Below are 21,546 nucleotides of genomic sequence, written 5' to 3'. Positions count from 1 at the left end.
AATCTACTCTATGCCACTCGGAACCAAACAACAGGAGATACCCCTTATACCCAGTTGAGACCTGGGTGATAAATGTATGTAACAAGTAACAACATCCCAACAGGTAATATTAGGAAGACCGTTAATAAAACATGCACATTTGTTGCAAAAAGGAGAGACCGGGAGACTTAAGGGGTTGTTTGAATAATTCAAGGAGCGGTCTATATTTAGAACCAATTTGGACAACAGAATAGTATCCGCGCTATTTACATTAAATGTGAGCGTAACCCAAAAACACTTGTGCACATTCGTGCTCGTGGAAAACAAGGTGAACGGCGCAAGTGATACAGCGGAGAGCGGCGCAGACAAAGAGTAGTGACAATATATGCAAGAGATTTTCTGGTTCATGAATGTTTTGTTGCAAAAAATTGAAGAAAGTTAGCAATTTAGGTGAACTATGGATTTGCACCAAGAGTTGTGCTGGGGAGTCGACGACGTTTCAACTTGTTGTTAGTTCAGGTCATCTTCAGGACCAGGTTAGAATATTATCTGTGCTGATCGGAATAGGGTCCGGGGTAGGGAACAATCATGTGTCCAGAACTGGGAATGGCAATGTCGAGTGTAGTGGGGACGAAGGGGCACCACCAGCTGAGGTGCACTGGAACAATTCAAGTGATTGGAGGAGCGTGTAGCCCAGATGAGTTAGTAGGCATCTGGCAGAATGTGTAATATAACCGGCATCTGAATGAGAACGCATGTTGTGGACGGACGTCCGGGGGCTCGATAGTCAGCATGTCGGTGCAAAAAGAGTCCAATAGGATCCTAAATCGGAGGGTGAACCTTGTCGTCGTGAGTGGGCCACTGCAATCTACCCTGCGCCACTCCACTCTGCACCACTGGACTCTGTGCCACTCTACTCTAAGCGGCTGCACTCTACATCAATGCACTCTACACCGCTTTACTTAAAAACAACACACTCTACACCACTGCACGCTACGCCAATCGGCTCAGCACTCCTCCACTGTACGCCACAATACTGTATACTGCACCACTCCACTGTACGCCACTATACTCTGCTTTGAAACACTTTACTCCACCGCACTCAATGCCACTTTACTCTGCACTACTCTATGCCACTGCACTCTACACTAATGTACTCTACGCCACTCTACTCTATCGCACTATGTGACACTCTACTCTGCAACACTGCGCACTCTGCCACTGAAATCAATGCCACTCTACTCTGCACTCGACACTACTACACTGTACTCCACTTTTCTCTGCATCACTCCACTCTATGCCAATCTAATCTATTCTGCACCACTGCATTTCACGCCACTGCACTCTACACCACTCTGCTCTATGCCACTCTACTGCTCTGCACTCTACCCTCCACCACTCCACTCTATGCCACTTCACTCTATTCTGAAACTATCTACTCTGTCACTGCGCTCTACATCACTGCGCTCTGTCACTGCATTCTACTCCACTCTGCATCTCTCCACTCTACGCTATTGTACTCTACACCACTACAATCTACTCTCCACCACTCTATTTCAGGTCGCTCCCTCAAGCCAATGAACTATACACCACTTTACTGAAAGCAAATGCACTCTATACCAATCTACTGTGCACCGCTGTGCTTTACGGCACTTCACTCTAGTCCACTCTACTGCACTCTACAACACTCCACTCTGACACTACAGTACATGATACTCCAAACTATGATGCTCTGCTCCACTCTGACATTCTATGCCTCTCTACTCCAATCTATGCGAATCCACTCTACAACACACTACTCCACTCCACAACACTCTACAACACTATCCGCTCTATGACACTCTTTGTAACTCCCTCTCTGCCACTCCATGCCACTATACTCCACGTTACTACACACTACTCCACTCCTCCACTCTAGTCTACTCGACTATGACACTCTATGGCATTCCACTCTATGCCACTCCACTCTACGCCATTCCACTCTTCTACACTACTCCACTCTATGCCACTCCACTTTACAACAATCTACTCTGCTTTGCGTCACTCTACTCTTCAACACTATGCAACACCCTCTACACCACTCCATTCTGCTCTACACCATTCCACAACACTCTATGCCACTTGGCTCTTCAACACTCTACTCCACGCCATCCAACTCTCGTACACTACTCCATTCTGTGCCACTCCACTGTACAACAATCTACTCCGCTCTACCTCACTCTGCTCTACAACACTACTTGCCTCTATGCAACACCCTCTACACCACTCCACTCTACACCACTCCCCGACACTCTATGCCTCTCCACTCTAGAAACACTCTGGTCCACTTTGACACTCTACTCTACGCCACTCAACTCTCCTCCACTCTATGCTCTCCCACACTCTATGCTCTCCCACTCTGACACTCCACTCCCTCCATGACACTCCACAACACTGTACACCACTACACGCCACTGAATAACACTCCGCTTAACTCCATTCAACGCCAGTCACTTCACTCCATTCAACGCCAGTCAACTCTACTCTACACCACTCGATGACACTCCACTCTACTCCACTTTATGACATTCTTCTCCAGCCTCCTTTACCCCATTAACTTTTAGCCATGCTGAACAGCAGCCACTCGGCTAAAACATATTGGCAAAGCCAATAGATCTTTCATAAGTGAGACCTATTGGCTTTACCAGTGTTTGTTTTTGTGAGTGGAACTTGCAGCCCTGTTAGAAAGACACTCGTTCTGGGGACCAGCAGCCTTAAAGCTTTAATTTCGCTGAACATCTGCATGTGTTTTATGGAGAATGAATAGTTGATTTTGCGTGTTTAGCTCAGTACTCCGAGCACTGTTTGGAATCTCCGTGGCTTCCTGAGCACGGTTTTCACTCAACCAAATATAACGTCCCGGAAATCTGTCTGCTGTACTCTTTCTAGATATTAACTTCATAATATTGAGTATGTTCCAATATTCATACAGACCGGTTTGTTAAATCAAAAAAGTATTTAAAAAATGTTTTGCTTCACACATGGCCTCCTGCCTGACCTGCGGATATTCGCCTGTATTCCTTTAGACAGACCGATGCCAACACTTGTTAACTAAATAATATTTAATTTATAGATCTAGTTAATAGGTTCATCTGTTTAGATGTGAGCCATAAATTGCTCACTATTAACCATGGAGTGGGGTGAAGTGTATCTTACTTGATAAATGTCATTGTCCTCGTTCAGCAGCTTTATATAACAGTGTGGAACCAGTATTAGATCCACCACAAGTAATTGCAGGGAGGTGGAGGCGGGCGTGACTCATAGTTAGTTAAGACACCTTGGGGCCCAGGTGTAACCGTGGCTGTTTAACAACAGTTGATTGCCTTGACGTTTTGGAAGTGTGCTGCATCAGATTTAGGTCAGTGCAGCACAAGCCATGGCCCTGAATTGGGCTGCATACCCACAGAAAATCCAACATGGGCATATAAAATTCCTTAGCTTTCGTAACAAAAAGTTTCAGTTCTGTTAAGGACCCAGAGGCGAGGATTATGCTCGTCTCAATCTGCTTTTATTAAATAGCATCCTTAAAATCAATAGAAAACTTCGTTTCCCATGAATCATTGCGAAGAGGAGAAACAAGTTAACCAATTACAGTGATCTGTTATGAACCTAGTCCATCATCTCTTTCTTCGCTGCTTCAGCAGCCTTTGCAGTTATGTGCTACTTGTTCTCTCATGTATTTGGAGATTTCTATAAGGCTTTTACTTTGGAAATGTGCTGCATCAGATTTAGGTCAAGGCAGCACAAGCCATGGCCCTGCAAAGGGCTGCATACCAACAGAAAATGTAACATAAGAATTTGGAAGCAAAGCACATTAGCTATGAGCCATTCTTTGGCATCTTTTCCTTGAGAATTTTGACCTTTAAAAAGAATGGATCCATTAGCGGGACCCCAACATGGTGCTATAAAATTGTAAGTTCTCCTTTCTGCGTCATCCTGAAAAGTGCAAAGAGAAATTATAGAAGGTCGTGCGCTGTGTACTTGGCTGTTAGCCATAGACTAAGCACATATCTTGCCTTGGTGACATTACACACTTCTATTTGTTTAGTCTAACACTTTCCATTTTCACAGCTATGTTGCATTTAATGTGTTCTATTTGAATCCCTGACGCTATTAAAGGGGTAGTACTTGACTTCACTTGACATTTTTTCGGGGGTCAGGGCCATCCTATGAATAATGTCAGAATAAACATCCCAAGACCTCAGTTGACATCATAAGATGAATTTTAAGAAGTACCAACAATAGGTGTTCTGTAGAGATGCAGAACTGGATAAAGAGGAGTGTTTTAGCTCTGTACTGGATGGCCCCTTAAGTTCTTTAAACAGCTGTCAAATTGTTGAGGCTATATAGTGCCTCCTGACTCCTAAAGAGATAAATGGGAATTAGGAACAAGATACAAACACAGTGGATTTAAGGATGGGAATGCCCCCTTTATGGTTTACATTAGTTTTACCCTGTTCCGAGTGCTCGACTGCAAGTATTTCGTATCCTGGTATTTAATTTTGGCCCCAGCCTTGCCCTAACCTAGTATGCATGTGAATGCCTAAGTCTGTTCCTTGACTTAACTGAAGTCGTGGACCTGGAGTGGCACAACAAGCATGCCATCATTTGTCTGACATTGGACTAACATCCCTGTCATGGGTTTAGCATGTACAGTGGTGGCAGCATACAGTGTTTTGTGAATCTGTAGTTGTGACCTGACCTTTTTATCTGAGTCACCAGACAGGAGGCCAATATATATTACATAAACATTTGTCCTGTGGGACTCATGCCAGACCTTGGATACCTCTTAACGATTCAGAGGAATCCACCATCTAATGCAACATAGAATTCCTTGATCATTCAATGAATGTTAAGAGCGAGAACAATGGGCTGCCTCCAGTTTCTATCAAGTTCATATACTACCGATTTGTATGCAGTGGTATGTAAACAAGTGATCATGTACAACTCCCCCTGGGGTTGGTCAGTGGTTTGACCCCATATGAATGTTGGGGTCTCTTCAGGACTAAATCATATGACTAGTGAACCTGCATACAATGGAGGAAGAAAATGGACAATATCCTCAGTTCCAACATACGGGGTCAAAATGTTGACAAACTGCTCCCACTTCGTTTGAATACAAAGTGATGTTGCTAGGGACTATGGATTGTTGTACGGCACCTTACAATGTATGATTATGAATTATGTGAAAAACCAGGGGGAGTTTTACAGTGTCTTTATGTCATATATGTTGTAAATACACGTTCACTTTTTGAGCACTGCATCACCTGTACTATGAACACTTATTTGTATACAATTGCATACCAGTTGTATGTACTTACCTACAGGCAGTCCATTGTTCTCTTTCTTAGCATTCGTTGAATGATACAGGAATTTTATGTTGCATTATATGGCGGATTCCTCTGAATCGTTAAGAGGCATCCAAGATTTGGAATGAGTCCCACAAGACTAATGTTAACGTAATATATATTGACCCTGATCCTCGTGGGCTTATAGGGTTGACCTTGTCTTTTATTCCACCAGAGAGGAGGCCTACAGGACCATTCATGTAAAGTTCCACTTCTACTCGATTACCAGAACTTAGCTCTACGATCTGAACTGGAAGTTATGCATATGCTTGTATGTGGCCTATTTGGAACATGCATTGTGTGTATGAACCAAAGTAATGGTGGCCTTTGGGTTCCATTTTGAAAGTCCACGACCTGCTGCTGTACACAAGATGGAGGTGAGCTTGTCTTCCCATACAGTGGAAGAGTATAGCTGACATTCCTGAAGCTAAAGGGATGAGACCTGGACACTGAAGTGGGGAATGAGGGGTCACGGCTGCTTCAGAAATTCGATGTCATCCTTTTGCTGAGAGGGGCTTCTGATTAGTCTTCTTGAGCACTATCATTTGGTAGATGTTGGGAGTGAAGGGTGGGACTGCAGTTTCTACTGTTCAGAGTAACAATGGTCCTTTAGATAAAGATAGCCTTTTGTCCCTTTCCTGAACACTCTTTGTGTGCCCTTTGATAGCCAGGTGCAGAAAGATCATGCCTCTTTGTGACTCTTGTTGTGGGTACTACAGACTTTAGACAGCCCTGCTGTGAGGAGCATCACTCTAGATAAAGGCTGTGTACTTTGTACAGCGTAGAGCAGACACATGAAAGAAGGATACCCCCAAATGGGTTCTGAAAGTACATCCTCTGACTGTATAAAAGTGGGAGTTGTTGACTAACTTATTATTCCAGTTCCAAGTTTTCTTTAATAAAGGAAGGGAGTTCTCCGCAGAGTACTCGGAGGGCTGCTGTGTGACGAGAGCTGGCATCTCCCTGACAGTGAGCTTTCCTGAGGTGAGGATACATCACCTGGAGTGTACCCTAGGTGAAAGAAACTGTTCCTTTGTCCCGAAGCACCAGAAATCCAGCCTGCCAGCTAAGATAAGAAAGGAGCATGTCAACCCCTCAGGAGGTGTGATTGTCTAGGGAGTGTGAGAAACAGCTTAGCCTCTGAATTACAAGGGTCTGCACATGAAGAATGAGTAAAGCAATCTGCATGCTCTACGGAACGGGAACGCAGTTTCTTCAAACCGACCGTGCTGTGGCATCTACTGTGCCAAAGCATACTGTGCCACTACAATGACAAATTGTTCCTGAGCTTCAGTGCCACTACATCAACAAATTGTGCCATGGCGGAGTTGTGCTACTCTCAGAAGACTACATCCAGTCAGCATCATGGCCCTTAATACCAAGGCCCAAAGCTCCATTTCCTCCAACATCCAGAAGCGGGCTTGTCGCAACTTGGAGAGCTGCAATGAAGTCAAGTCCTGCGCTCATGCACTGACTCCAGTGTGGCTTCCTCCACTGCTGTCTTCTGCAGTCACAGCCTGAATGCAGTAACACCTTTCGATGGTGTGTCCCTTCCCAAAAGAAGGTATGGGCCAGATGTCTGATGTGGGTACTCGCTGGCCATGCAAGAATCCCTTTCAGAATCCACTGTGGTGAGCAAATAACACTTGAGGGCTGCTCAGTGAACTAGGCAGATAAACAAGTAAAGCAACGTAATCAGCACTTGTGGTTGAAACTTGCCGAATTCAAACTTGAACCCAGTAAGAGGAGGGAGAGAAAGGAGAAGGTAACACTGGCCCTCAAGCATTGTAGCCCTATGCCAGTGAGGAATTCATATCTGTTGCCTGGCTTGTGTAGATTTGTGCTTTCTGTGTGGATTATAGTACTTCTCTTAACAAAGTAAAGCATCAGGTTGAACAATACATTATTGTGTTGCTGGCAATTGTTGAGGTCTGAGCTTGAAGCACCTCCGCACTACCTCCCTATAAAGTCTCTGACTGGTCACCATTGCTACCACTAAGAGTCAAGTGTTGCAGGGGTTGTACTTGGCCCCGTTTGCAGATTCATAGTAGGATGGCCCCCGGGATATCAGTGGCAAACATGCCCAGCCCTCACAGGTGAGGTCGGTCCTGTAGCCCCAAATTGTTGTGTGGCCCCCACAAACTGGGTCTGACATGGGCCATGTTGGCACATAAGGGCTTCCTTGAGTCTTATGCTTTGATGTTTGGCATCCACTCAAGACAATCACTGCTTCAGTGGCATACATACTGGTCATCTGAGAGCACCTGCCCTGGCAGTGTCTCCTAGATACCAAGACTTTGCCTGCATTGTGCATTGCAATAGTTCAGCATTCTTCACTCCACATCTGAAGGTTGTATTGTGCATAGGACTCAGTGGTTTCATCAGAAGTGGGGCCCCAGTGGTGCCGAACTGCCCAAATGGCAGTTTATTTCAAACAGCTCTCTCCCGTTTTGTGGTTTCACACCTCATTGATCATGAGAGATGTAATTTGACCACAGTAGACATTTAATCAGTACTTGCAGCCTAATGTTTATTGGTGAGATGTGCCCCTTAGAGCCAGGAGGCCTTTAGTAGATTGTTTTGAATGATACGTCAGGCTTTAACCGAGAGGACCAGTTGTGTTCATTGGGAGAACGAAGGAAGATCTCTGTGTGAGTTACTGTGGGATGTTACCATAGAGGAGAAATAAATGGGCCATGGTTGTTAAAATGTAAAACCTGACCTCTTCTCGTTGCTGTGTTGACCTATGCATCATCCATTTTATCTCTGTCCTCTTTGCCAGCCCCTGCTCTGTCCTTGGCAATCCCCTTGCACCATCGTGTGTAAAGAAACTAGATTGGGGTATTGCAAAATATGTATACACGCAGAGGCAGCACAAAAGAACAGCTGGCGTCTGCTCGGAGTTTCCTGTCAATGAGTCTTGGGGCTGCATAACAAGATACGCTATCTATGTACACTTTATTAATGGATTAACCAAATTTGCTTAAATACCAAGGCTGTTGGTGTTTATATTACCTCATTGTGTGTGTCTTTCTCAAGCTCTATCTACACTATTGGGCGTCCCCTGTTTGTGATCTTTTCCCATAAAAGCCCATTGCTCAGTGTGCTTCCTCCTTGAGTATCCCTTGGTGCTTGTTGGACGAGGCCCCCGCTCATGAGTGTTAATAAATGATCTCATCTTTACTTTACTCCAGTGTCGATTCTCCTTATTTGTTTGAACCCGTGGACCAAGGGTGACCCTGCACCAGTGTGTCTGGCAGAAGGCACACTTCCACATGGTCTACAGCAATCCCTGGTGATAGTATATCCACGCTGCATTTATAATCTGCTGAGAAGTCAGTCCCATTATAATATACAATAGAGGACTGCTGTGAAGGTAAAAATCTCGGCTATTGGGGATGTGGGATCCTTCAATCATTCACATTATTTGAAAATCATAGGATGAAGCCTCGGAAGTGTGTAAGAATTGAGATAGTCTACCCCCTGTGTTCCTGATTAAAAAGTATGAAGGGTCTCTTGTTCAGGTGAAGTGAGAGAACTGTATCTAGTGAGCTATATGAGCTATGTATTTCCTGAGCACGAGAAGGCGTGAGTAGATTCAACATAGTGAGGTGCTAAGCCTCTACTGCTTACTGTGTATATCTGTGTGAGGTATTATGAAACATATTGAGGTGTAGGGTTCAAAGTGTGAGAAAACAGTTGCAGTACAATTTATACACATGAACGTCCCAGGCATTGTGTTATTTGTACCATTTGTTCACTCTTGGTATCCATTTGTAGAGGTGTGGTGGAGCACCTCATTAAATTGCATACTCATTTCACAATAACACCACACTTCCAAGTAGCCAGTTTTTACATACAGTGAGGTCTTCAGGTCTTTAAGCATCTTTGGCGTGCGTAGACATAGACGCGGCTCGCCAGAAAGCGCTGCGAAACAGAGTACACATTGCTCTGGGAATATTGTTTCTTAAATAGAACTGTTTGAATGCATTTACCATGGAATACAATGCCTGTACATCGTGACGGGCCTTTCAGAATTTAGGGTGGGAATACACAGTGGGTAGTGAAGGACTTGGAACTGTGATAGTATGCTTGCTACATATTTACAGCCTTACTACTCGAACCAGACCTTGGAAGTCCCGAAGAAGTCCTTGTCTAGGGCGAAACTTGTATGTTGCGTACGTTTGTAACAATCTCAAGACCAAAAAAATGAAGAAATAAAAAGGAACACCTTAAAAATACAGGCTTTTACCCCTAACTTTGGAAATGTCTTTGACAGTGGATTTGGTGTTATATATCTTGTGTTAACTTGTGTGTTGCCTCTCATTCTCTGTACCAAAAACCTCATCTATCTTGTGCCCTACAGGTAATGGCTTCTTATATAGACTGACTCTCCTTTTGCTCTGTCCCCTTGCATGTCACACATCTATTTGTACGGGTTTCAACATTTGGTGCAACCTTAAAAATGTACAACATATGTCCTCCTTTATTTAATGTATAACATGCATTTCATTGTAGTTATGCATTCAGGGTTTAAAATGTCGTCCTGTATCAACTCCTTTTATGATGATGTAATCCTCACTAGGATACATTTCTTCCTTTTTTGGTTTGATCACACTGTTGCCCGTTTCTCCAATCCTGATGTATGCAATGTAATTAACAAATGACGTAAAACTTAAAGACATTGCAGTCTCCTAATTGGGAGAAAAAAAACTCAATAATATTCCCTGTGACTACCCCTTGCACGACTCCCCAAATAAGTCCTTACCCACGCCTGACAGCCCACCTGCAATCTTGGATCACCTTTGTCATGTTAGGACCTCAGCAGTGAAGTGAATGGTGCCACTTGTGGAAGTTAAAGCCAAATCAGCCTAAACACCTACCAGTAAATGGTTATACAAATAGCCCTGACTCATTAAATTAAAGGCTTTGGAAACCGTCCGGCAAACATGCTGATCGAACTACACACAGTTTCTACACACCGCCCATCTCAGAGCAAAACTAGTTTAGCTGAAGACACATTATCGAAGCAGGTAAGATGGATCGGCTAGTTAAGTGCTTTTTGTTGACTTGTGTGATCTGCTGATCATGACTTTAATGCCAGCAGTGGAAACTCATACTTTCCTCCTTTTGAGGTCAGCACTTTGTGTACTGTTAAATTAGGTCATAGTAATATCTGACATTTGCAGCAGATTTTAAAACCTGCAAAAATTACAGTATTACATGGAATACAAAAAAATAAGTTATTATCAAATAATTCTTATGTGTACCTCACAATCTAGTAGGAAGTGATTGCAGCTCCTTCTATAGCACCTACCACAATTGACTCCTTTAAAATGGTCCATCTTTAGCCATAGAAGCACTTGATTTCTGGTTATTCATCACCGTAAGTTCTCCTTCTGCTTAGAACAGTAGGGCTCTAGTATCCAATTGAAATTTCTTATGCTTTTACCAATTTCAGAGCACACGTTCTACCAAGGTGTCTGCTTCACCACTGGATCCGTGAAATCTGAGAGCTATCAATGTGTGCCTGTCCTGCATGACACCAATCATTGCATAATCCATCAGCTTGTAACTACTTACAGGCTGCACTGCTAGTCCCTGAGACTCTAGAACATGAATTGTTACCATTTAGCTGAAGCTAATACAGAGGTGTTGGATAGCATCAGAGACCCACATTGGGGTACTCAAGGATCTGCAAAATCACTCACTTCAATATGCTGCCTCGTGCATGTTTAGCAAGTTATCAACCAAAACTCTGCCTCATCAGCGCAATGACCAAGCTACATTGATCTGTTGACCATGTGCTACTCCACTTCACCTGGCCACATCCCATGCGTGCTGAACCCGATTCAGGTGTGGTCAGACACCTGGGAGTCCATTGAGCTCAGAGTTGCCCCCTTTTCCACAAGTAAACAGAGTGGCCAAGAATGTATTTTACACTTTCAACATGTTTGTGGGATTCTTCTGTGACTTATAACACTCTTCCAGGTCGCCTTAGTTCTTGCAGTGGTCGTGAAACATATCAACTCTTTGCTGTAAACTCCAAGATGTGCAGAAGTTGATGTCTGCCTCGAGCTTGGCTTAACGCTTCTCATCACCTCTGCGGGCACTCGGTTAAGTGGACTTGTCCAGAGGGCCCTGCACAATAGAGAACAAGGGGCCACATACGACCGTTAAGTTTTGCGACACTCAAATTGCGATTTTTATCACCTTGCAAAACCTGATGCACAGCGGTGTCTCAGACACTATTTGCGATTCCCAAATGGGTCGCAAGGGACTTGCCTCATAAACATTCATGAGGCAGGTCACAATTTGCGACCTATTGGGAATGGCTGGCACTCACAGGGATGGTGGCCTGATTGGGTCAGTAGACCACCATGTCTGTGACTGCTTTTTAAATGCAGCCCGTTTTCCTTAAAGGAAAATGGGATGCATTTAAAAACAAGCATTTGCAATGCAATGGTCTCGCATTTATTAGTTTGAACTATTGGCACTGTAAATGATATTCTGTGATTCGTGTTTAATCCACATAAAAAGTAGTGATGAGTGATCACTTACCATGTCCTCAGATGCAAGTACTGCATTGCGAAGTGTAATATGGTGGAGTAGCGCCTACAATACTTATTGGCACTTTAACAAGCTCATATACATGCGCTTTAATTTAGCAGCACTTTCTTTTAAGGAGAGATATGATTAGGAACAAACAAACAGAGAAGAAGAAATGTGGAAGAGAAAAAGGGCTCTTGCTGTTTTTGATATAGCTGCACTGTCCAATACAAAAACTGAAAGGAGTGCTGCCTTTTTTTTTTTTTTTTTGCAGTTTTTTTTTTTTGCAGTTTTTCTTATGCAATGCTTACTCGACTCGAAGGTATTGGAGCGCTTTACATGAGCACCAGTTGCATTTCACAAGGTCACGTAAATCTTTGGTAAGCACAGGAAGATTAAGTAATTTGCCCAGAATCACAAGATGTTGAGCCAACATCGAGACATGAAACTGGTTACCCAGAACTAAAGTTGGCAGCTTTGGCCATTATGCCACATCCTCTCTTTTAATTTCCACAACAGCAAATTGGAAACATATTTTTAAAATAAATAAATACATTTTTTAACGTGAACTCGAAAAAAACATAAAGCAACACCATTTTGTCGCAAGTTGTTTCTAATTATCACAAAGGGTAACGTTGCCTTTAAGCTACCTTCACACTGTAAGCTAATTGTAATGCATTCATATGTTTTTACTGCAGTGGCATATGTGGAACACACCGTGAATCAGTTGCCATAAACAAAAGGATCTCAATCTTCCCACAAAGACTATAACTTGCTTCGTAAGCTGCCAAGCCACGTAGAGAGGACAGTACACAGTAATAGAGCCAGGGGAAAAAATAAATGTGTAGTTTGTCAATTCAAGCCCACACGAGTACGGGATGAAGAAGGCCAGTGAAAGTAAAGTGCGTGAAGCCCTTTACCAGCCGAGGTAAAGGGTGAGTGACACACATGTGGAGGTGCTTCCGTCTCCATGATGTGCTACGATTTTACAAGCAGCACAAACGAGACACAATTGGAGTACTGAACAAAAAGGTATGCTCAGTAGAAGCCTGTTGTGTGCGCTGCGCTAATGGACAAAATATTTAAAATAAAATGTTTATGCAGTGGTATTGCTTGGGCCCTGTGGCGGCCAGGCAATGTTGCAATGGGTGCGGAAGTCCAGAGCATTTATGTGAACTGTGCATAGCCTCACGTACAGGCAAAGAGGCGCACAGCGGGTGAAAGCACATCAGGTGCTGCCTTCTTCTTGGTGTATGGCAGTGTGATTGACTGCTGCAAGAAGCCCAAAATAAGACACCATTTGAATTTTAAAGGCACACACTACAAAGCATCTTACTGGGCAAATGTAGGCCGCAGGATCACATTTGTGCACCTATCACAAGTGTTGTGTTAATTATTAAATAAATCTGCCGGACACCTCCACTTTGGAAAAATGGGGTCAGGAACACCCACCCTTCTAACTACCAGCACTGAAAGCGTCGACCTGTCCGCCCGCAGCCTGCTCACCTCTCCGCTGGTCACACGCTCCTCCAACTGCTGCCGCCACCCTTTAAACAGTAAAGAAACTAGCTCACCAGCCGGGAACACCTCCGGGTCATGTGGCGAACACCGAGTGACAGCAGTGGAAACAGAGAAAGGACGGACGGAGATGCACCAGAGAATTTCAGGATCCGGCTGAGTGCGAGTATTACCTCTGTCCGTCATGTCTAAGTTTCATTTTTTACTGTCTGCAGACGTTTGTAAAAAACATTTTTTACTAAAAAGAAGTTTTAAAAAGTTTTCTGTTTATAAAAAGCAAACGACATTTGAACCTATGTTCTATTTTAAAATATGTAGAAATAATAAACGTATATCTCTACGCTTAATAACTTAGCTTACAGCACATTGGAAGCTTAATTTTGATTTTATTACTTTAACAGTTATATATAAATAACTAAATGCTTTAATTATCTGAGAGCTGTTTTTTTCCGGAAGGGCTGTGTGCACTTGACACCACTCGAATTACATACATGCTTTCCGAATGGCCGGCCTGGCTGAGGGAGGAGAGCAGCCCGTGACACAAAGAAATAGTGCGAATTCTCCCAGCCAATCCCACAACAAACAAGCATTTCTAATGCAATAGGAGCTGTATTTACGCAACACCTATTGCATTGAAAACGGGGTGGGGGTCGGGGGTGGGGGCGAAAAGTTACAGACTGCGGGAGTGGGTGGTGGGGGAAGACGAGGAAGAAAACACAGTTGGAGTAAAGGGGCCAATAGCCTCGGAAGTTTACAAATGACGACATGGACGTGAGGAGGAGGGACAAACAAGCCTAAATGCAATCAGAAGGCAGCATTTAAGATGGAAGCCAATCGAAAAGATGGGCGGAGCTTAAATGAAGCTTCCCCCGGTATAGTGTATACAAGCATGCCTCGCAGAGCGATGGCAGCGCGTTGCGCTGCAACGCATATGCGAGACCAAAAAAAATAAAATGTTCTTATAATTCTTTTACAGTGGGCAGTGATCCATGGGACCACTGCCTGCTCTGTAAAAAAATTTGCGCTCCCATTCACAAAGAGGAGGGTCCCTTGGAGACCCTGTCCCATTTGCGAATGGCTTACCTCAAATGTAAAATTGGTGGCAATCTGCTAATGTTTTGCAACTGCAGTCCCGGTCTCAAAACATTCATACAAAACATTGCAACTTACCAATACGTAAGGGATGCCCTTTACATGCCCCTTCCTAATAGCGACTTCGAAATCCTAGGTTGCCGACTTGCGAAATAGGGGGGTACATATGAAAATGCATTTTACAGGTCGCGGTAAAATGTGTCGTACATCTGGACTGAGGTTTCCTATCCAGATCGCTGATTGCATTCCTCCACAGCAGATTTGTAAAGTCAGCCTCCCACTATCTCTCTCTTCTCCCAGTGAGATGAATCATTTGGCGGAAGTCTCTAAATTGACATCCAAGTCGGAAAATCTTTTAGACTCGCTACTTCAGCAAAGAACATAGACTTGTCTTATTATGAATCGTCTGCTATTTCTCAGTTCCTTATCCCCCCGTCCCTGTGGGAGCAGCCTTCAAGCTGTGCGTGTGCTTTAAAAAATACAGGTGGTGCCACATACACGAAATTCACACACACATTTAGAATGCCTTTGTACTATTATAGTATACCACCAAGTATGACAAATGTATCACGAATTAAGTAGCATTGACATCGTGCCCGTTTTCCATGCGTTTTCTTCAATTTAACAATCTCACATTGTATTTTCTGTAACTCTTCTCTCAAGTTTTAATCTCCACTTACCGCCTCAGCCTTCCCTTCCAGGCTCCTCATCCACCGTCTTCAGTTGAGGAGAATTCGATGAAACGTTGCCGGGATCCGGTTTCTTAAGTTTTGTGTCCTGTCACAAGAAGCCTCGAGCCATTCTTTCACTTTCTTTCTTTGTTTTCTTCTTACCCTTTCAGCGCATGTCACTGTCAGTTGAGATTATGCAAGTGCCCGCGGATCATTGCCAGTACAGGAGACGATTTGGGGGGCTAAGGTTACGTTTTGTTCTCCGAGTTCTCTTAATTTGTTTAAACATTTCAGGCTTATCACTCTTTGGAAAATAAACACTGATCTGCAGTGACTTCACATCTGCGTGGTTGACTTTACTCCTTTTCCCAGGAATACGGTTGGCGTAATTGTACGTAATCACTGATTTATTGATCTTTAATCACCTACCATAAAAATGTACATTGCAAAATATGCTCTGTATTATAATAAATGTATATAGAACATGATGAGCCCGTTTTGATAATAAATTGTTTGCTGTTGTGAAGGCTACCATAGTTTGCCATTTTTGTAGAAAAATAGCAGATGTTGCTATTACTTAACATTACAATAATCTTGTTTTCTTTCTTTTTTAATTGAGCTGAACAGTATGAAGGGCAGAGTCAGTCCTTCAAGGATATTACGTTGTTACCTTAGGGGTCGTGCACACATACACCAGGCAGCGAGTACTTAACTCACTGAGATCTCAGTGTGCCACCCGAGAAGCAGTGTAGTGTGTAAATTTCACATTTAGTTAAATGCATTAGAAATATGTCCCTTTGCCCTTCAGTATGGACTTTAACTTGTTTCCTCTGATGCTTACTGCTTTCTTAAAATGTAACCCATTTTTTCGGTCTGTGTTTTCACAGAGCGCAATTGTCTACGACCTATTGGTAACGATATTCATAGAGTGGGTTCGAGCTGTTGGCTTTCTTTGATCAATCCATTTCAGCCACTGGTGTGAGGCTTTGTCAATCACGTCTTGGCTAGACCAGTGGAATATCCATTTCTCACATTATGGTATTGGCTATTTGAGTATATTCTTCCATTTCATCTCAATTGCTTTCTCTAAATTGCATGAGACTACTTTACAACATTCAGTAGTGGCTGGTGTTGTTGAAGAGTGGCGGGACGGGGAGGAGGGTTCGGGGATGACAAATGGCAAAATAAAAAAATAAATGTTAGAAATAACTTGCTTGCAACCAGCTGTGTCACGCTCTTCTGCTCCTCTCCTCCTCTGGCAAAGGCTCCCAGACTCCACTGCGGCCAATCCTGACGCTGCTCTCATGCTGCTGGAAACAGCATCAGGATTGGCCTCAGTGCTCTGAATTTGCGCTCCCAGTGAGACAGGGAGCCTTATCCTGCTGTCTCCAACCCAGCAACGCAGCTCGGGTTGGAGACAGATTCAGTGCGCATGACTGGTTTGCCAGCCTGCGATGGCCTGGCAAACCGCCATGCCCAGTGATCACAGTGCACTTATCACTCCTCCTGCAGCATGTCTTCCCCATGGCTCGTCAGAAAAGGAAAAATGAAACATGGTTATTATTGTATTATTTTACCTTTCCTGTGTTTTGAGGCAGCTATTACAGGGGGCTGAGGGGGTGACGCTTTTCCGCCATAGCGGAGGTACCGCCGCTAATAACATTAGCCCTTTAGTTCACTCTTGCTGGTTCCCTGTAATGTGACTCATTCTGGTGTGCAGCTGCTACATGCTTTAGCACATGAAACCTATTCTTGTTGGCTTTGCCAGCATATGCCTAAATGTTTGTTACTTTTCAGTTGTGCTATGTTTGCAGCTCAGAAAAATGTTGTGCTCTAGATTTGAATTGTGTATTATGTCACCAGTTGTTTGCAGCATCTGACCCGCATACTTTATCACAACAGTAGAGTTGTGAGTTGTTTGCACCCTGCCCTGCACCGCCTCCAAAATTTGCTAATAATCTTGAAGTGTGAAAGTAGCTAGTTGCATGGCCACTTTTTCCGGGGTAACTGACAAATTGTTTTGACAGGATCTACTTCTCATAGTCCAGAAAAGAAGTGCCAGATGCTGAGAACTGAAGGCACTTTGGGTCTTATGTTGTATTCCATGTCGAAGAAACTGTTGCACTCCCTGTCTAAGCAAAAGCCAGAGCTCGCATTGCCCTGTGAGATTGATCTAGTTTCTTCTACTGTGCATGATTCAAGGGGATCCAGACTCGGTCAACTCTCATGAATTGGGCGAGTTGTGCAGCAGAGAACAATCCCTCTCCCCCTGTGAGTTCCATTTGACGCAAACCCAGACTGACATGAACGTTGCTGAAAAGACAACCTGCTCACCTGGTTGATGAATGAATGTCTAATCTCTGACTGGCACAATCAGGTGTTGTGGCGGATACCTGTCCCACCTACTTTCTGGTCACTGGCAGTTACAAGAGCTGACTAATTCATCTTTTTGATCGTTCAACATGGTGGTCACTTATCTCACGACATCTGTTTGGTATCTTTTCGACCCTGTTTGCCAGTTGGTACTTGAACCTAAATTTGCCTAAACCAATGAAAAACTCCTTTAAGATGATGGTCTCTTGTGACATGAAGCTCCTTTCGTGAAAGACATCTTTTCTAACTGCTATCATGTCTGCCAAGTGCATTAGCGAACAGATTTTCACTGGGACCAGAGGATGAAGAAGCCACAAAAGCCTTGTTAATGTATTGACAGAATTCACCTGAAACGAGACCATTTTCTTCGAGAGATGATTTGTAGGTCAAGTAGACACTACATAACCTACAGATGTAGCAGTCGCTACAATTTTGCCAGTACAGAAGCAAGGCTCTTTTTTTCTTCAGATGAAATAATTGTGAACTGTGGTGGCAAGGACTGTCCCCAATCTGCATCTAAGGCTCCTGTTGCCAGGTCGATTATCTTAGCATCTCTCATTACCACACTCTGTTCCTCAGTATCGGCACACTCCTCAAGGCTGCACTAGCCTCGGAGGCAATCTCCAGGCATGCGCCTTTTCTGTAGGATACCTACCTGGTTTACTCCACCGATGTCCTGTCGGCATTCCCCTGTTCTTGGCATCTTATTGATGCGTACTCAATTTTGTCAGGAGGTTCTCAGAACCATTGTTTGTCTAACCATCAAGCTGCACACCAATGCTTTCTCTTCCTAACTTTGTTTCTTCTAGAGTGAAATATTCAGTGATTAAAAAATAGCCAAGATGTAAGGATATGAAAAAATACCTTTATATTCCCTGCTGTTACATAGTCTCTAACCTGTTCTTAATAATCTCTTGCCAACCCTTCAGCAACAGGTCAACAGTAGATTAACCTAGCGAGAGTATGCAACCACACATTGTTAATAGGAGACAGCCTGCTGACTGGGAAAGATTAGGTCACCATAAAGAAAACTTTATCCTTCTTATCAACTCCATTTGACAACTTGCATCAGTTGCACATTCAGTTTGGTAGGAGAACAAAAAAGACTTTATTGGCTGAAATACATTGTTTAAAGAAAATAGATTAAAAAATTAGTTGAAACATAAAGACAATTTAGAGTTCGAAATCTAACATTAGGTCTGGAGAAAATGCTCTTTATTTTCAATTTGTTCTCCTTCGGCCTCGAGGCATGTTCTTTTCATTTTCCATCGACGAGGACCGGTTGGAACGGAAGATGCTTTGCTCTCAGACTTTGAGCAGAATGCTTGTGGCTATATAAGCTTACCAACCATAACAGTTCTCCCATGATTGTCGAGCATCTTATATCTCCCAGTTGCCCGTACACTTAAGGCTGAGAGAAGCAAAGCAGAATGACTAGAATTTGTTTTGGGGGGGTGGAGTTTTTTTTGGTGTGGAGTGTGGGGGTACGGAGGACGTCATACATACCAGATGACCCAATGGGCGTTTGTTCAGGTCCTCCTCCATTTTGGAAGCAAAAAATGTGCTACCTTAGAGATGGGATCACAGATGAGCGTGGCTGAGGGTATGCCCCCAAGGGAATGCAAAGAATAGATAAGGATATGCAGAGCGAGGGAGAATGTGTGGACTGTGTTGCTGAGGGGGTGCAAGAGCCTAGGCTCCAACACATAGTGCCAGATTACAAGAGGTCAGTTAAATGATGACACCTGATCATTTCCAAATACCTCTGTGTCCAATTTTATGTGGTGCAATATTGCATCTCACAAACTGCACTGTTAATCGGACCCACATGGTCATGAGTATTCAGTCAAGCCCAAGTGATAGAGGGAAAAACCATCCACGACTGAGGTCTAGAGAGTGTTAGTGATTATTTGCAGGGTGAGTAAGGGTGTGCACAGCAAAGATGAAAAGATGGCTCGTTCTTCATATTCTGATATGACAGGCTCCTTAATGTTGAACGGAAATCCATAAAATACAGGCCCTATGACCACAGTGATCACTGTTCAATCAACTGAAATTACAAGTGGGCAAAAGTGTCCTACATGCATGTTTATTATGACGTTTGAATTCATTGAACGTTGTGGGCAGATGCTAATTACCAAGACTCTAGTGGCCAGTTGGTTTATTGTCTTCTTAAGTTCATTGAGCCATAGTGGCAATGTTTGATTAACATTTCTGCCTTGTGCTTGCATGGGGCCCACTTTTTTTTTAGATATCTGAATCATCTTCTAGTCCTGACATAATCTTTCCTGGTCCTCCTTTTACCTCAACCAGTTTTATATGTTGTTTCAAATCGATTCATGTGGTTCCCCTCCTAATCCATGTTCACAAGTGCTGTTCCTCTAGTCGTTTATGAATGGTGGAGCTTTTTGTACCTCACTGGGTACATTAAATGCTTTACTTTTACAATATTACTTTTTTTGGCTACTTTGTCTCATTGCAGTGATATCCTACACTTTCTGTGACATTTACTAGTGCTGTATGACTTGATTTTCATGATCTCACCTTCAAACCTGCCGAAATTCACTGCTAGGAGATGGCCTGGAAACAACAGGGCACAGCATGCAGAATTTGGTGCTTTAAATACTGTTTCTGCATGTTATGCCTTGTATCCAAGTTGAAAATTCGAAATAGGAAGCATTTATCTGACCCAAGAAATGCTACACCTCAGGGTAATGGTATTTAAAAGTGTTGCAAATACCCCCAAACCCCACCTTGTTCTGCACAACTTGTAATCAGGGCTTTAGTCTCTGATATGTGTTTTTTTCAAACTTATCAGATGTGCTGTTGCTCAGCCGAAGGTACAAGAGTGGGCTGAGGAAGATTCTCTGGTTTGCGGATAGCCCTGCCCTCACTATTAGTGACATATAAAAAAAAATTCAAGTAGTTTCTTCTTTGTTGTTCTGAAAGCTACTGGCTGAACAAGAGTACGCTGAGCAGTCTTTCGGAGTTAAATCATAAACTTACAATTGATTTTTTTGGGTGAATCATTAAAATATATTAATAGTTTTATTTCCTGCATTTACATGGGATTGACCTTAAACTTGACTTGGACAATTCAAACCCCTTTTACTGGTTGGTTTAAGCCACACTTACAGTGTGTTTTTGCGTAGAATTTGCTTGAATATTCAAGTTTTTTTAACTGGTTTTATGTGTATCCTGTCAACACACTGTGTACTTAACTGGCTGTTAATAAGTAAATAACACTTGTGGAACTTCTGTTAACAGCAACCAGGCGTGCCTATGAATGCCTAGCTATCCACGCTCCCTGCCCATTCTGCACGGTCTTGGGTTTACCTCGTATGTTGTTTTTGGAGCAGTAATGTATTCGATTGAATGCCGCCCTGTAATGTACTTGGCTTTGCATGGAAACTTGCTTGTTGTATTGTGCTCCATTGCACCTTTTCCATTCTGCTCTTCAGGAAGGCATGATACGCCTTAACCGTTGCTCCTAAATGGGTTGTCAGGTTAACACTTTTATGGCCACCACTACTGCCCAGTTGATCAGAATGACGGTCCACAAATGAAATATCTGTCACTCTCGTAGGCTTTTTAAACTGATGGCCATGTGACACACCATTTTACCTCTTTTGCTGTTCTGTTGTTTTTTAGGACAAAGGCTTTTAGGTGATAAATTTTTTTAAAGCTATTTTTATTGTGTTTTCTTGGTGTGTGTGTGTGTGTGTGTGTGTGTGTGTGTAACAATCCACTGAGGATTAGCAATTACAAAATTTGCATTGAGCCTTTCTGGTGATAGAGACTCTATTTACCAGACCCAAAGCCTAATCCAGACACAGGTCTGTTATCAAGTTGTAAAGCTCTGTTACTGCAGATTGGAGACTTGGCAATACAAAAGCGCAAACGTGTTAAAATATGCGGCACAGCAACTGATATTCCCTCACCTGCTGTACACCTATATAAATTCATTTTAGTTTGCC

General features: G+C 43.2%; 1 protein-coding gene across 1 annotated transcript in view; it reads left to right on the top strand.

The window, feature by feature from the left end:
* Positions 1–21,546, top strand: part of VGLL4 (vestigial like family member 4) — a 350,836-nt gene that overhangs the window by 49,262 nt on the left and 280,028 nt on the right. The gene's annotated exons all lie outside the window — the stretch shown is intronic.

Source organism: Triturus cristatus, chromosome 9 (assembly GCF_964204655.1).
Source record: "Triturus cristatus chromosome 9, aTriCri1.1, whole genome shotgun sequence".
NCBI classification, from domain to species: domain Eukaryota; kingdom Metazoa; phylum Chordata; class Amphibia; order Caudata; family Salamandridae; genus Triturus; species Triturus cristatus.
Note: the sequence above shows the minus strand (reverse complement) of the source record. Positions and strands in the feature narration are given on the sequence as shown.